We start from the raw sequence: 15,246 nt of genomic DNA, 5'->3' as shown, positions 1-15,246 counted from the left end.
CCCTCTTAATCATGCCTCTAATCAGGTTTAAGCAAAATGGCCAATGGATTAGCAACATGAGAGTGTAAATGCAAAATGGATATTCTCACCCTATGCATGGAATGATCATGAACAGTGCACGAAATGGTGTTGAATTTCACTCAAAATATCCTTTTGGAGCCAATGGAAGTGTTGCCATGTGTAAACAATGCATCATTTTTAAACTTGAAAATTCCCTCCAAAAATCAAGTGAAAAATCAAATGATTATGTGATGAAAATGCATGGCATGTGATGCATGATTTGGATAGTATATGTCAAGACATGAATGTACAAAAAAGAACCACTCCATTTGGCCTTTTGGTTAAGAAGTTATGCATGTTTGAAGTTCAAGTCACACTTGGCCATGATTGATCCATATCTCTTCAACCACACATGAGAAATTGATGATCTTGGACTTTTTGGAAATGGAAGAGAAAGATCTTCAACTTTCATGTTGGACAAAATTTCATTTGAAGCTTTCTTGATGATGTAATCTTGAGGAGAAAACCTTTCCATTTTTGGCAAATTCAAATTACAGGTCACCTGCTATTTTTGGAAAGTCTTGATCTGACTTCAAATTCTTCAATGTTGATGTTTGTCATGTCAAATGAGACTTGTTTACACATGAATTAGGCATCTCTAACCATCTCCCACCTCCAAATCCATAGTTGAACTGACAGTTGACTTCTGTTGACTTTTTAGGGTTTCAGATGAATTACACTTTGACTGATGAGCTTTGAACATCCAATGCTTGGCCAAACCACTTCAAAATGATCCTTGAATCATATGAACTCATTGTACCAACCCTAAGGCTTTGATTCCATAGAAAATGCACTTGCTTGTTTGCACAGCTGAATCCCCTGACCAGTCTGACTGATGACATGTGATGGACTATGCAAATGAAGTGCAATGTTAATGACCTAAAATGAAAATGTATGTACAAAATGGGAGGTGCAAATTTGAGGTGCTACACCTAGCTGCGGAAGAAAAAAGGAGATCTGCTGAGGAAACTGCTATCCACTCTGAGGGGAGTTTTAGGTCGACACCATATCAAATGTGAGATAAACCTGTAGGGGATAAACACAAATAGCTGCTCAGAAACCAGGATGAAACTCTGACTGGGAACGTATCTGATGGCGAATTACGGGGAATCAAAATTCTGCCAAAATTTGTTATAATGAAGTGCCTGCAACACGAGGGAGGACAATCACAAACTCAGCAAGGGACAACGACAAATTAACCGGCTGGGGAAATCAACAAACATCGGATGACAACATATTGCCGGGGATGAAAGAGGAAATATGCCAACTGCTCGGGGAAACCAATAATGCTCCACACTTCGGGCTTACCACTTTCAAACCACCATTGATATTCCTTTTAATGAAATTGATTAACGCTTTTATATGTTTAAGAAAATATGATTTTGATTAAAATTTAATTTCAAAAAAAATGATCATAATAGAATTTAAATCTATTTGGCTTAATTAAATAAGAGTAGAAACAATTGGACAAAAGCTCAACTTTATTTAATAGAATGGTAGTTTGTAAATGACAAGACTCCCTAGATCTCTACAAAAGTTTGAAAATGGTAATTTACATGGAAAAGGGCTATACTGAATACAATGATCACTAATCCTTCTACCAACTCTTGAGATCCGTTGTGCTCTTGGCTGCAACTAGGGATCAGAATCCGACAATGTGCTCAAGAAAGTCTTCAGAACTGAAGATCAGCGGGATGCAGTTACTTGCCATAATCCCTAATTTTTGCATAAATTTCCCCAAGATGGGGTACTCAATTTATCGGGATAATTCTTTCTGTTTAAGGTCTCTAACTTTGGCCTGGATCGCCCTTTCGGGTTTTCAATCCACCGAGACGCTCATTTTTTTCCTAAGCCGCCCTTTCGGGTTTTCAACTTAGCGAGTTGTTCTTTTCCTTTTTCAGGCAAAGTATTTCTTGACTGCATCAGTATTCACAGGACGAGTGAACTCTTCACCATCCATAGTTGTAAGAATCAAAGCACCGTCTGAAAAGGCAATCTTAACAACATATGGGCCTTCATAATTAGGAGTCCATTTTCCCCTAGAATCTGGTTTGAAAGATAGAATCTTCTTGAGCACAAGGTCGCCTTCTCTAAACACGCGAGGTCTGACCTTCTTATCAAATTCCTTCTTCATCCTTTGTTGATATAACTAACCTTGACACATGACCGTTAATCTCTTATCTTCAATTAAATTCAACTGATCATACCTGGTTTGACACCATTCAACTTCATTCAACTTGGCTTCCATCAAAACATGTAATGATGGGATCTCAACCTCCACTGGGAGCACAACTTCCATACCATATATAAGAGAAAAAGGGGTTGCCCCTGTTGACGTGCGGATGGATATACGATACCCGTGCAAAGTAAATGGGAGCATCTCATGTCAATCCTTATACGTTACAACCATCTTCTAAATGATCTTCTTGAAGTTCTTATTTGAAGCTTTAACAACCCCATGCATCTTAGGTCTGTAGGGAGAAGAATCATGATGTGCAATTTTGAAGTCTTTACAAAGAGCTTCCATCATATTGTTATTCAAGTTCGATCCATTATCAGTAATGATCTTACTTAGCACACCATATCGGCATATAATCTGATTCTTGATAAACCTCACAACCACTTGCTTGGTTACATTTGCATACGATGCCGCTTCAACCCATTTTGTGAAGTAGTCAATAGCCACCAAAATGAAACAATGTTCGTTCGAAGCTTTGGGCTCAATCATGCCAATCATATCAATTCCCACATGGAGAAGGGCCATGGGGAGGAAATGACATTCAACAGTGTCGAAGGAACATGAATCTTATCTGCGTAAATTTGACACTTGTGGCATTTCTTCACAAACTTGCAACAATCAGATTCCATTGTCAGCCAATATTAACCTGCTCGTAACATTTTCTTTTCCATTGCATGTCCATTGGAATGAGTACCAAAGGAACCTTCATGGACTTCAGTCATCAATAGGTCTGCTTCGTGTCTATCCATGCATCTGAGCAGAACCATATCGAAGTTTCTCTTATACAATACATCACCATTCGGGTAGAAGTTGTCGGCTAATCTTCTCAAAGTCCTTTTATCTTTCAAAGATACCCCAGACGGGTAAATCTAACTTTGAAGGAAAAATTTGATATCAAAGTACCATGGCTTCTCGTCTTTAACTTCTTCAACAACAAACACATGAGCTGGCCTATCAAGACGCATCACAGTCAGGTTGGGAACTTCATTCCAATACTTCACCACAATCATTGAATCCAACGTTGCAAGAGCATCTGCCATCCGGTTTTCATCTCGAGGGATATGATGAAATTCTACCTTTGTAAAGAAATTTGAAATCCTCCTCGCGTAATCTCTATATGGTATCAAACCGGGTTGATTCGTCTCCCATTCACCTTTGATATGATTCACAACCAAAGCTGAATCTGCATAGACATCCAAATACTTGATTCTGAGATCAATGGCCTCTTCAAGCCCCATAATGCAAGCTTCATACTCAGCCATGTTGTTTGTACACTTGAAAGTCAATCTAGCTGTAAACGGAAAATGAGTGCCTTGAGGAGTAATAATCACTTCCCCGATGCCATTACCATACTGATTAACAGCTCCATAAAATACTATGCCCCAACGGGAACCAGGTTCTAGCCCTTCTGCAAGCAATGGTTCATCACAATCTTTCATTTCAGGTGCAAGATCTCTTCATCGGGAAAATCATACTGCAATGACTGATAATCTTCAATTGGTTGGTTAGCCAAATGGCCAGCCAACACACTACCTTTGATCGCTTTCTGAGATCGGTATTCGATATCATACTCTGATAACAACATCTTCCAACAGGAAATCCTCCCAATTAAAGCAGGCTTCTCAAAAATATACTTGATTGGATCCATTTTGAATATCAACCAAGTGGTATGATTCAACATATACTGATGCAAACGCTTAGCAGCCCAAGCCAATGCGCAACAAGTCTTCTCAAGCATAGAATATTGAGTCTCACAATCGGTGAACTTCTTATTGAGGTAGTAAATAGCATATTCTTTCTTTCCAATCTCATCTTGCTGACCAAGAACACAACCCATAGTTTCTTCAAGCACAGTCAAATACATGATCAACAGTCTTCCTTCAACAGGCAGAGACAAAATCGGAGGTTCAAGTAAATATTCTTTGATACCATCAAAAGCTTTCTAGCAGTCTTTAGTCTAATCACAAGATTGATCTTTCCGAAGAAGCTTGAATATAGGCGCACATGTGGCAGTCATATGTGAAATGAATCTTGAAATATAATTCAAACGGCCGAGAAAACCTCTGACTTGCTTCTCAGTTTTGGGCGCAGGCATCTCTTGTATTGCTTTGACCTTGGCAGGATCAACTTCAATACCCTTCTCGCTGACAATAAAGCCCAACAACTTACCAGAATGAACACCGAAAGTACGCTTATTGGGATTCAAGCGGAGTTTATACTTCCTCAAACGCTGGAATAACTTCAATAAATGCTCAACATGTTCCCCTTCATCAATAGATTTAGCAATCATATCATCAACATAGACTTCAATCTCTTTATGCATCATATTGTGAAAAAGAGTAGTCATTGCTCTCTAGTAAGTTGCACCAACATTCTTTAAACCGAAAGGCATCACTCTATAACAGAATGTTCCCCAGGGTGTAATGAATGTGGTCTTCTCCATTTCTTCGGGTGTCATCTTGATCTGATTATATCCGGAAAATCCGTCCATAAACGAAAAGACTTTGAATTTAGCTGTATTGTCTACCAACATATCAATGTGCGGCAGAGCAAAATCATCTTTCAAACTGGATTTATTCAAATCTCTATAATTAACGCACATACGGACTTTTCCATCCTTCTTTAGAACAGGCACAATATTGGCCATCCACTGCGGATACTCAGTAGTAACAAGGAAACCGACATTAATCTTCTTTTTCACATCTTCTTTGATCTTCACTGCCATATCAGGATGAGTTCTCCTCAACTTCTGCTTGACTGGCGGGCATTCTGGCTTCAACGGCAACCTATGCTCCACAATCTTAGAATCTAAACCAGGCATGTCTTAATAAGACCAAGAAAACACATCTGAATACTCTCGGAGAAGATCAATCAAACCCTTCTTCACTTCTGGACATAGTTGAGACCCAATCTTGACTTCCTTCACATCATCCTCAAACACAGGGAACTCAAAATTTGGAGAAGGAGAAGGATCATTGTATTCAATGGGTTTAGAAACCAACCTGCATAATGATATGATATTTTGATTTTAGAGAAGTGATTTGTGACCAAATATTATGCAGATGGACAAGTTTATTTATTTATTTATGTTTTTTGTGATTACCATTTTCAGAATAAAGCAAAAAATAAAACATCATAGATGTGGATGAGTAGAATTATATTTTATTGATGATCAAAATTTGAAAGTGCCAAACAATGTTCACTTCTCCCTTAGGCATAGGAGAAGGATTTTCAAAAACATATAAAAGTAATTACTTAGATTGATGCACAATAATAGGAACATTAATAGCAATCCAATTGTTGCAAGCTGTAGCGGGAAATTCGTGATCATAAAGCTATTGACAAGCTAAAGATCAATTAACAAGAGTCGTCACCGCGATTTTATTGTTTCCAAGGGAAAAGGGAAAAAATGCGAACAAAACCTAAATAGTAAGAAGTTTTCAAATAAAAACTAATAAAAATCAGAGATCACAGGTAAGGGGGTTGGTTACACAGAGGGAAGGTGTTAGCACCCAAAGTGTCCTAGGTACTCCTAGGGAGCCCTTTTTGTGTGCATGTGTATTTTGTACAAAGTGATGTTTACAAACAAATAGAATGGGGGGATGAGAAAAGAATTGATTAATTATATTTTTGTGTTTGACAAGACCTTCGGTCTCATGCCTACGTACCAACATATAAATGAGGGATCAAAACCTCGTAGTTCGTGCTATAAATTTCAAAGTGAGTTGGTTGGTTTTAACAAAAATTAACCTTGAAAGGCACAAAGGTTTAAAATGGTTTGGATGAGTTAGTTCTTTTTGGATTTTTGAAAGTTTAATTCAAGTATAGTTAAGTTTATTTACAAGTTCGATTTAAGAAAATAAGTTTGAAAATGCAATGGCATAAGGCCAAAGTTTCTACCTTTTTGTAAAAGTGGTCAAAGTTTGGAACAAAATAGTTCACACAAAGAAGGTTTTGGAAATGGAGGGAGAGATTTTGAAATTAAAGAAATGGGGAGAAGATGAAGAGACTACCCTAGATACAAGAAATTTAAAAGTTTAAAGTTGAAAATATCTGACCAAATGGGAGCAATCCAATAGACAAGTATGTCAATAGAAACCCAGAATTCCCTTGGACTTTTTTAGAATCAAGCAACATACAAATGCACAATTATATCAATCTTGAAGAGCAAAGGCATCAAATAAAGATATCTTCATCCAAGCTTATCCACTTCAATGATCTTCTTTAGAATAGCCTATGTAGCAGATGAATTCCACAAGTCACAGGTTCAACATAACAACTTAACAAGGATCAATGTTGTAGATGAATCTGGAGAGATCTTGAATGATGTATCAGATGAACTCAAACTTGCAAGTTCTTGGTTCTTCAACAAATTGGCATTGGCCAAGTCCATTAGCAAAGGAATGTTGCCTAAATTCTAAGTCCAATTGGAGAGATCAAAACAACAGTCCACTCAAATTGTCTTTTAGGGTTTTTGTTATTATTATGTGCATTAATGGTCAAAGACATAAACAATGAATCAAGGAGATCATGCCCCTACCTACAAAAAGAGTTAGATAGATACAAAGACATATTTTTGGTATTTTGGTTAGTCAAAATGATAAAATACAAGTATGATATAATCACAAAGTGCTTGGTGATCTCTCCTAAAATAAACCCAATGAAGGAGGGGTACGGAGGATACCAAGGTATGATCCCAATGCTAATGCTTATGATGAAGTTGCATGAGGGATCTTAGGGTCAAAATTGGGGTCTTACACAAGCTTTTACATGCGTCACAAAATTGGTGTAGTATTCATCTTCATCACCCTTTATCACAACAGCTAAGTGTTATTCATTACCATGAATGAACCCTCCACTACGGAAACTGGATTGCACATCTTCAGTTCTAGCCACTGATGAACCTTGTTGGAAACCCAAACCGGCCCTACTCTTGTTGTCGGAGACCTCTACCATTCGCCTCTATTGATCAGACTGACCATCTTCAACAATTCTCTGCGCATCCTTGTATAAGGACATGGGTGCCCCAACTCTCTTTTCCTCAGCAATAAACAAAGCTTGGAACGGAGGTCCAACCTTATCCTCAGCTTCTACATAAGATAAAGATGACAGGTGGCTTAACAACAAAGCCTTCTCCCCACCGATGATAACAAGCTTCCCACTCTTGACAAACTTTAATTTCTGATGCAACATTGAAGTAACGGCTCCTGCCTCATGAAGGGAGAAGGGAAAAGTACGAACAAACCCAAAAGATAAGAAGTTTTCAAATCAAAACTAATTAAATTCTAGATATTACAGGTAAGGGGGTTGGTCACACAGAGGGAAGGTGTTAGCACCCAAAGTGTCTTAGGTTCTCCTAGGGAGCCCTTTCTTGTGTGCATATGTGTTTTTGTACAAATGATGTTTGCAAGAAATAGAATGGAGGGATGAGAAAATAATTCATTAATTATATTTTTATGTTTGACAAGACCTTCGGACTTGTGCCTACGTACCAACATAAAACTGAGGGATCAAAAGCTCGTAGTTCGTGGTAACAATTTTAAAGTGAGGGCATTGCTTTTAACAAAAGTGTGAGTTTAACAAAGGCACAAAAGGCCTAAAAAGGTTTGAATGAGTGTTAGTTCTTTTTGGCTTTTGAAAATTTAAGTCAAGTATAGTTAGGTTTATTTGCAAGTTTGATTAAGAAAACAAGTTTGAAAATGCAATGGCATAAGGCCAAAGTTTCTAATTTGTAATATGGTCCAAGTTTAGAAATCATAAACAAAGAAGATTTTTAAAAGGAGGGAGAGATTTTTGAAATTAAAGAAGTGGGGAAGAGATGAAGAGACTAATCCTAAGCACAAATTTAAAAGTTGAGAGTTGAAAAGATCTGACCAATGGGCTGCAATCCAATAAACAAAGTGTCATATAGAAACCCAAATTTCCCTTGGACTTTAGAATCAAGCAATACCAATATACAAATAGCAAGAAGAAGAGAAAGACATCAAATAAAGATAGCCACATCCAATCTTAGCAACTCCATGATCTTCTTCGAAATTCCCATGTATCAGATGACTTCAAAGATGACATTAGACACAGGTTCAAAGTAACAGCTTCAAATATGATCATGTTGCAGATGAGCTCAAATGGATCTCCCATATTGTATCAGATGAATGCTCACTTCACAAGCACTTGGTTTCATGAAAGTTGTCATTGCCCAAGTCCTTTGCATAGGGAGTGTTGCCTAAATTCTAAGTCCAATAGTCTCAGATCAAACCAACAGTCCACATGACATGTTTTTTAGGGTTTTTGTTCTTATTATGTACATTAAGGTTAAAATACCTCACAAACAAACAAGTATATACAAACACAAAATATCACAAATTATGGCCCAAGTGGGCAAAGTAAAAATGGCATTAAAATAAATAATTTGAATGGTATGAATAAAAGCTCAACATTTAAAGTGCATAAAAGTAAATGACTTGAAATTAAATGTTAGTTGTTAGTTGATTAGAAGTTAGTGTTGCTTTTGCTTTGTATATTTTAAGTCATTCTTTGAAGAACACTCAACCCACTTGTGGGGAAATATTGCCACAAAGGAAAAAGAAATCAGAGGGACCGAAAATCCGCAGGAGCACAATGCATTCCATAAGGAAAACTCACCAGGGAGATAGAGACTCTGGGGGATAAAAGGAGTTATGCGTAGGCCAGGCTACGACTTAAAACTATTGGGGGACTTGAGGGGATCCATACAAAATGGAAAGACTCAGCCGGGGAAATAACAACAGCATCTGCAGGGGATACGAATAAGCTAGGATAAAACTGAAATATTCGACTCGTGCAGGGAAAAATGATTTCACTAAGGAAACGCGCACTCGATTCGACTGGGGAGAAAATAAATTTTCAACACAGGAGGAGAAGACATATATTATCTCTTACCTGTTACTGGGTGAGGAGATAATAAAGATCTGACAGGGAGAACATTTGTCATCGGTTAGGATGAACATATCAAGGATGACTCGCTGAAGAAAAGCCAGGAGGAATATTCATTACCAGTTACTGGGTAAGAATAGCCTTGATGGGGAAAACTGCAGGAAATAGGATTTACAACTACCAGTTACTGGGAAGAAGACCAAAGGTGAGAGTATCTGTCATCGGTTAGGATGAACATATCAAGGATAAACTCGACAGGGAAGAAAATCCGTCACCGGTTAAGATGAACATATCAAGGATAAACTTGCCTGGGGATGTCAAGGAGGATACCCGTCATCGGTTCGGATGAACATATCAAGGATATACCAACTGAACAATAAAAGGGGAATTCCATCTATCGAAAACTAGATAGAAAATCGTCGGAGAGGGAATCCGTCACCGGTTAGGATGAACATATCAAGGATTAAACTCTGCGAGGGGACAAAGTAGGATTTACAACTACCGGTTACTGGGTAGAAGACAAATCAAAGAGAAAATACTTCACCGGTTAAGATGAACATATCAAGGATAGACTCTGAAAGGGGAGAAAATAGGGATTACATCTATCAGTTACTGGATAGAATACCAAAGAAGAGAAAATCCGTCATTGGTCAAAGTGAACACATTAAGGATAGACTCCGCTAAAGGGGAACAATAGGATTTACAACTACCGGTTACTGGGTAGAAGACCAACAAGGAGAAGAAAATCCGTCATCAATTAAGATGAACATATCAAGGATTAACTCTCTAGGGAAACAAAATAGGGATTATAACTACCTTTTTACTGGGTAGAATACCAAAGAAGAGAATATCCGTCACTGATTAAAGTGAACATATCAAGGATAGACTCCTGCGGGGAAAAAGAAAGATATATGTCACCTAGTTAAGATGAACATATCAATGATATACTTCCGGGGACTCCACTGGGGAGAAAATGGGTACTTTTGCCGGGTATTGGGCAAAAAGTAACAAACTGCAAACTAAGAGGAATATAACTAGTTACTGGGTAATAGACTCTAAGGAGACCAAAGTATCTATCTAGGTAAGAGCTAGAAAGAAACGGCCAATCAAGACTCGACCCAATGAGGACATAACTCAAGGGGAGTAATTCCATCCGGAAAATTTGCCGGAGAGGAAACTGAAATAACAATCATCCACGAGGAAACAAACTCAGTGGGGAAACAGAGAAAGGTTAAAGTCTTTTCTGCTTAGGGGCTAACACTCTACACTTGAAGGAGGACATACGCCAGATTTGGTATGGGGATAAAGTACCGCCATAACAGAGAATGAAAATCTCAAAGCAATCAAATATGTAGGATATGCAAAATCATTAAATTATATGAATGTATATGTATATGTATATACGGTGATTATGTCTAATACCCCAAAATTTACCCTTCATTTTTCCTGGAAGCATGGGATTATGTTTTACACTTCATTAGCATCATATTAGGTCATACTCATTGCATACTGCATTGGTGACATGGAGATCAGGTTTTGATCGATCACTCCTTAACAGAAGGATCCCACACAAAGCAAGATTGAGAATTGGACTTCATTTTCTAAGTATACAAGTCTCAAGGGTCTCAAGGGGGTCCAAGTATCTTATTATGATCCTCAGTTCATCAGTGAAGGATTCAAAGCTATCAGAGTGTTCATCTGGATTTAATCAGAAATTAGGGTTTCATGGCTACCTGCAACATGCAATGTTTGGTTGGAATTAGAGGAGCTTATCCATGTCATGATTAGAGAGGCATCTTGGCCTAGGAAGATTCACAATTATCTCAGAAAGATCCATTGGCAATCAGTGCAATCAGTTCCTGATCATTTTTCCCTAAAACTAGGGTTTGGTATAAAATCAGTTTATTTCTGATTCTTTGGGTGAAACTCTTTTCCATGGCCCTCCATATGTCCACAAGGGTCTACATACAAAAAATCAGCTCTTTATTTGAGCTAGAAGTGCTTCAATTGATCAATGGAATCGGGAATCAGACAGTTTAGGAAAACTCAACTATGGGGCCAGAAAAGTCAACTCCTGACATTTTGAGAGTGGAATCTCAAAATCCATGCCTAGGGGATCCTACATGTGAAATTTGATCAAGGTTGGATCATGGATTCATCATTTAATCAGGAATTGGGAAAGTTACTTAATTTGGAAATGGTTGACTTTCCATTTAGGGCAAGTTTTCATGATCGTTGCACTCACTTTAAGCCCACTTCCCATCAAGATAAAAGCTCGATTTGAAAATTTCTCCAACAGGAAAGTTGTTACTCTTGTTCCAAGATTTCTAGAGATATAAAGTTTGCTCCATTTGGATTAGAATTGAGAAAGTTATGCTTAGTCAGAGTGAGACATTTTTTTAGGATACTTAGAAAAATTTCTAAGTCCAAAATCTTCAAAATTTGTCAAGACTTCTTGGCCAGTTTTCTTGCACTTCAAGGCATTATTTGAAAATGCTTTCTTCACAACAATTGTACCTTATCGCGTCCTATTTCACATACTTTTGGAATCATCTCATTTGGATCCATGGTTTGAGAGATACATTCATTTAAAGTGGGCATCATGACTTGATTTTCTAGACAGATTTTGGGCCTGGCTGGCCCAATAAGATTTTCTAAGCATGCTGCACAAACCAGTCACATTTTTTACCTCTTTTGGCCATGCATTGGACATCCATTCACTTAAGTTTGGCCCAAAATAACAACATTTTACACCTCACTTCACACTTTTATTCTTATGGATAAATCACTTATTAAAAAGCCCATGAGAACACCTAATCCACCCTATTTAAGAAGCTAAAACCCTAACCCTAGAGGAGCATTGGGATTTCGTGGCAAGGAGGAAAAGCTTCATCACATATCAGATTCCATTCCACTTCTATTTTCCATTAGGTAATCATCTCTTCCATGGCCATGTTTTGATATATCTACGCTTGCTTACCATGTTCATCACCATTAATCCTTCCATTTTCATATTTCTTTTTCTTATTTAAAATATTTTCTTCGTCCATAAAATTACCCAAAAATAGTTTTCATTTTTCTTAACATTTTATTTAATTTTATATAATTTTTTTTTCGTATTTTTTTAATATTAATATTTTATTTTAATTATTTATTCTAAATGGTCCATTTTAACACACTTTTTTTTATTGATTTTATTTTTATGACTTAAAATTATTGTTAGCATTTGATTTTTGGGATGAAGGTTGACCACTATCTCATGGTCAATCTGACCTTTTCTTGGAAATTTATTTCACATTTTCGATTTATTTTTGATTTATTTTTGACCTAGTTTGGTTGGTTGACTTTTAATTTGACTTCTGTTTTATTTTAATTAATTCACGTACCAATTTTCATTATTTTTAAAATATTTTTGGGAGATGATGATGTCCTAACCCCACCTTATTTAGTTTAATTTTTCATAACTTTCTTGATTAATTTACTATTTACTCTTGATTTATTTCTAACCTAGTCTTATTAATTGACTTTTGGTTTGACCTATGTTTTGTTTAAATTAATTCACGTGTCAATTTTCATTATTTTTAAAATCTTTTTGGGGGATGATGATGTCCTGACCCCACCTTATTTATTTTAATTTTTCATAATTTTCTTGATTAATTTGCTATTTATTTGTTATTTTTTAAGTTGACTTGAATTTTCAGTTGACTTCTTTATGATCGATTTTTGACTTAGGGATTGCTTATGGCAATTGAAGAGATCTTTTGATCCTCCCTTGCTCATCTCATATGCCATGTATTATAGGCCTTTTACCTTGATTTTATTTGGTCCTTGCCTCATTTCTTGATTAAATTATTCAGTGGACCCTTCGTGTGTATATTTTCATCTGTTTGATTCATCTGTTATCTTTTTTACTTGTTTCTCTCGTTCATGATTTCTATTGCTTGATTATTTAACATGTTCATACTCCCATGCATTGTTTAAATGCTCTACTATTTGATTCTTTTGTTTGATTATATATTGTTTATTTATCCGATCTGATTGATAATTGTTGCCTACTTGTATGATGTATGAGGCATATATTCTTATTGTTTGTTTGCCATGAACAATCCCCATTCATAACAAATGTACCCCTCTCCCATAAAGTGTATAATATTTATTTCTTTATTTCTTTAGTCACATGTTAATACAAGAATTAAAACGAACATCCGATAACCATTTCAAAATAAGATCAAAAGCTCGATCCAACGTCGAGTAATCATTTTCAAAACTTAACAGAACCAACACGCATTCATCCATCCTCTTGTAAGTCGATTGCCTCAGGAATCTCCATCTACCTGTAAGTCGATTGCCTCCGGCATCTCCATCTACCCTTATTCGTAACTCCTCATCGCGCTCCATCCGTCGACTCTTGTTCCGTTTAGGTAGCACCCATTAGGTAGAACCCTTTGTATGATAACATAGGTAGAATTCCCCTATTCTTTGCATGCTAACATTAGGTAGATGTTCCCCTTTGAAAATCCTAACACATAGGTCCATATTGCATGATAACTCTAGAGTAGAGCCTCCCTATTTTTAGACCTTCCGTGCGTCTCCGATCTTGTGGCATGTCAGTCCGTTCTATTGCAAAGAGGTAACTGCCTAAGACTCGATTCAGCGAGCTGCGACACCTACTGCTAGGACGTTGAACACACTGCCCACCCTCCTTTGACACAGCTGGTGTCCTCTTTTGTAAGTCCATGTTCAGATGGCAATCCTTAAACCCTAGTTTAGTCGAACTACGACAACTCTGATTCTCATGTTCAGATGAGATACGTAGGCACGAGATGCGATGTCTTGCCGAGTTTGACTGACGACTAACAACTAATCCTTGTTTGCTTTCGCCCTTGCTGCGATTCTTTTCTCTCTCCCTCATTGCGATCGAGACCTTCCCTTTCTCTTGCCCTAGTTGCAATCGAGACCCTTGTTCCCGTAGTTAGCCGAACTACGTTTTGCTCTGATTCTCATTCCAGATGAGATACATAGGCATAAGATGCAACGTCTTACCGAGCACACTTCTCTTTAACCCATAGGTAGCCGAGATACGAAGACTTTGATTCTCATACTCAGATGAGATACGTAGGCAGTGGATGTGACATCCTTGCGAGTCATTTTCTTTTAACCTTCCTTTTAGTAAATAGTACTTTAGATATACCTACACCCTTTAGACTAGAACAACACTTATGAAAAGGGCTCCCTAGGAGTACCTAGGATGTTTTGGGTGCTTAAAACCTTCACATTGCATAACCAACCCCCTTACCCAAATCTCTGTCATTTTTACTAGTTTTTGATTCGATAAAACTTTTAGGTTTTTGTTCGCTTTCTAACCATTCCTTTGGATAAATAGAAGTGCGGTGGCGACTCGACTTGTATGGTTTACCTTGGATTTAGTCAATATCTCTAATGGTAAAGAATACCCCGCTACAGAAAAGTGGCGACTCTGCTGGGGACTATCATTTGCCTAGTGGGTTTTGCCTACTTTTCATATTTGTTGTATTGTATGGTATATTGCTTTGTGACATATTTTTGTGCAATTTGGGATTACTGTATTGTATGTAATGATTGAATTGTTTGAATATTAATTCCTTGTATGCTTGGTGATCTTCGTGAGATGAGTTCTATACCTGAACTCGAGTGCACTTAGGATAGGAGAATGGCATAGTCTTGTTGACTTGTGTGGAGTTATTCCTTAGCAAGTTGACTTGCAAGCCCATTCACTTGGTGGAGGTTATGTTGGGATCAATAATGTCACACGAGTAGTTGTGGTTAGGCATTACTCTTTCCAATATATGCCTTAGATGCCAAGGACCTTAGTTTACCACGCCCATCTTGGCCTATTTTTAGGACGTAGTGCAAAGATCGTTCAAGTGTAAGATTTCAAACGATTGTTACACGATACTACACTCATAAGAGTCTCTCTTGAGAATGTTTTTGGAATACGAGTAATCGTTTATCCGATGATATCCGAAAGATGGGATGATGACTATGGGAACCTCTTG

Source organism: Lathyrus oleraceus, chromosome 2 (genome assembly GCF_024323335.1).
Source record: "Lathyrus oleraceus cultivar Zhongwan6 chromosome 2, CAAS_Psat_ZW6_1.0, whole genome shotgun sequence".
In the NCBI taxonomy this organism is placed as follows: domain Eukaryota; kingdom Viridiplantae; phylum Streptophyta; class Magnoliopsida; order Fabales; family Fabaceae; genus Lathyrus; species Lathyrus oleraceus.
Note: the sequence above shows the minus strand (reverse complement) of the source record.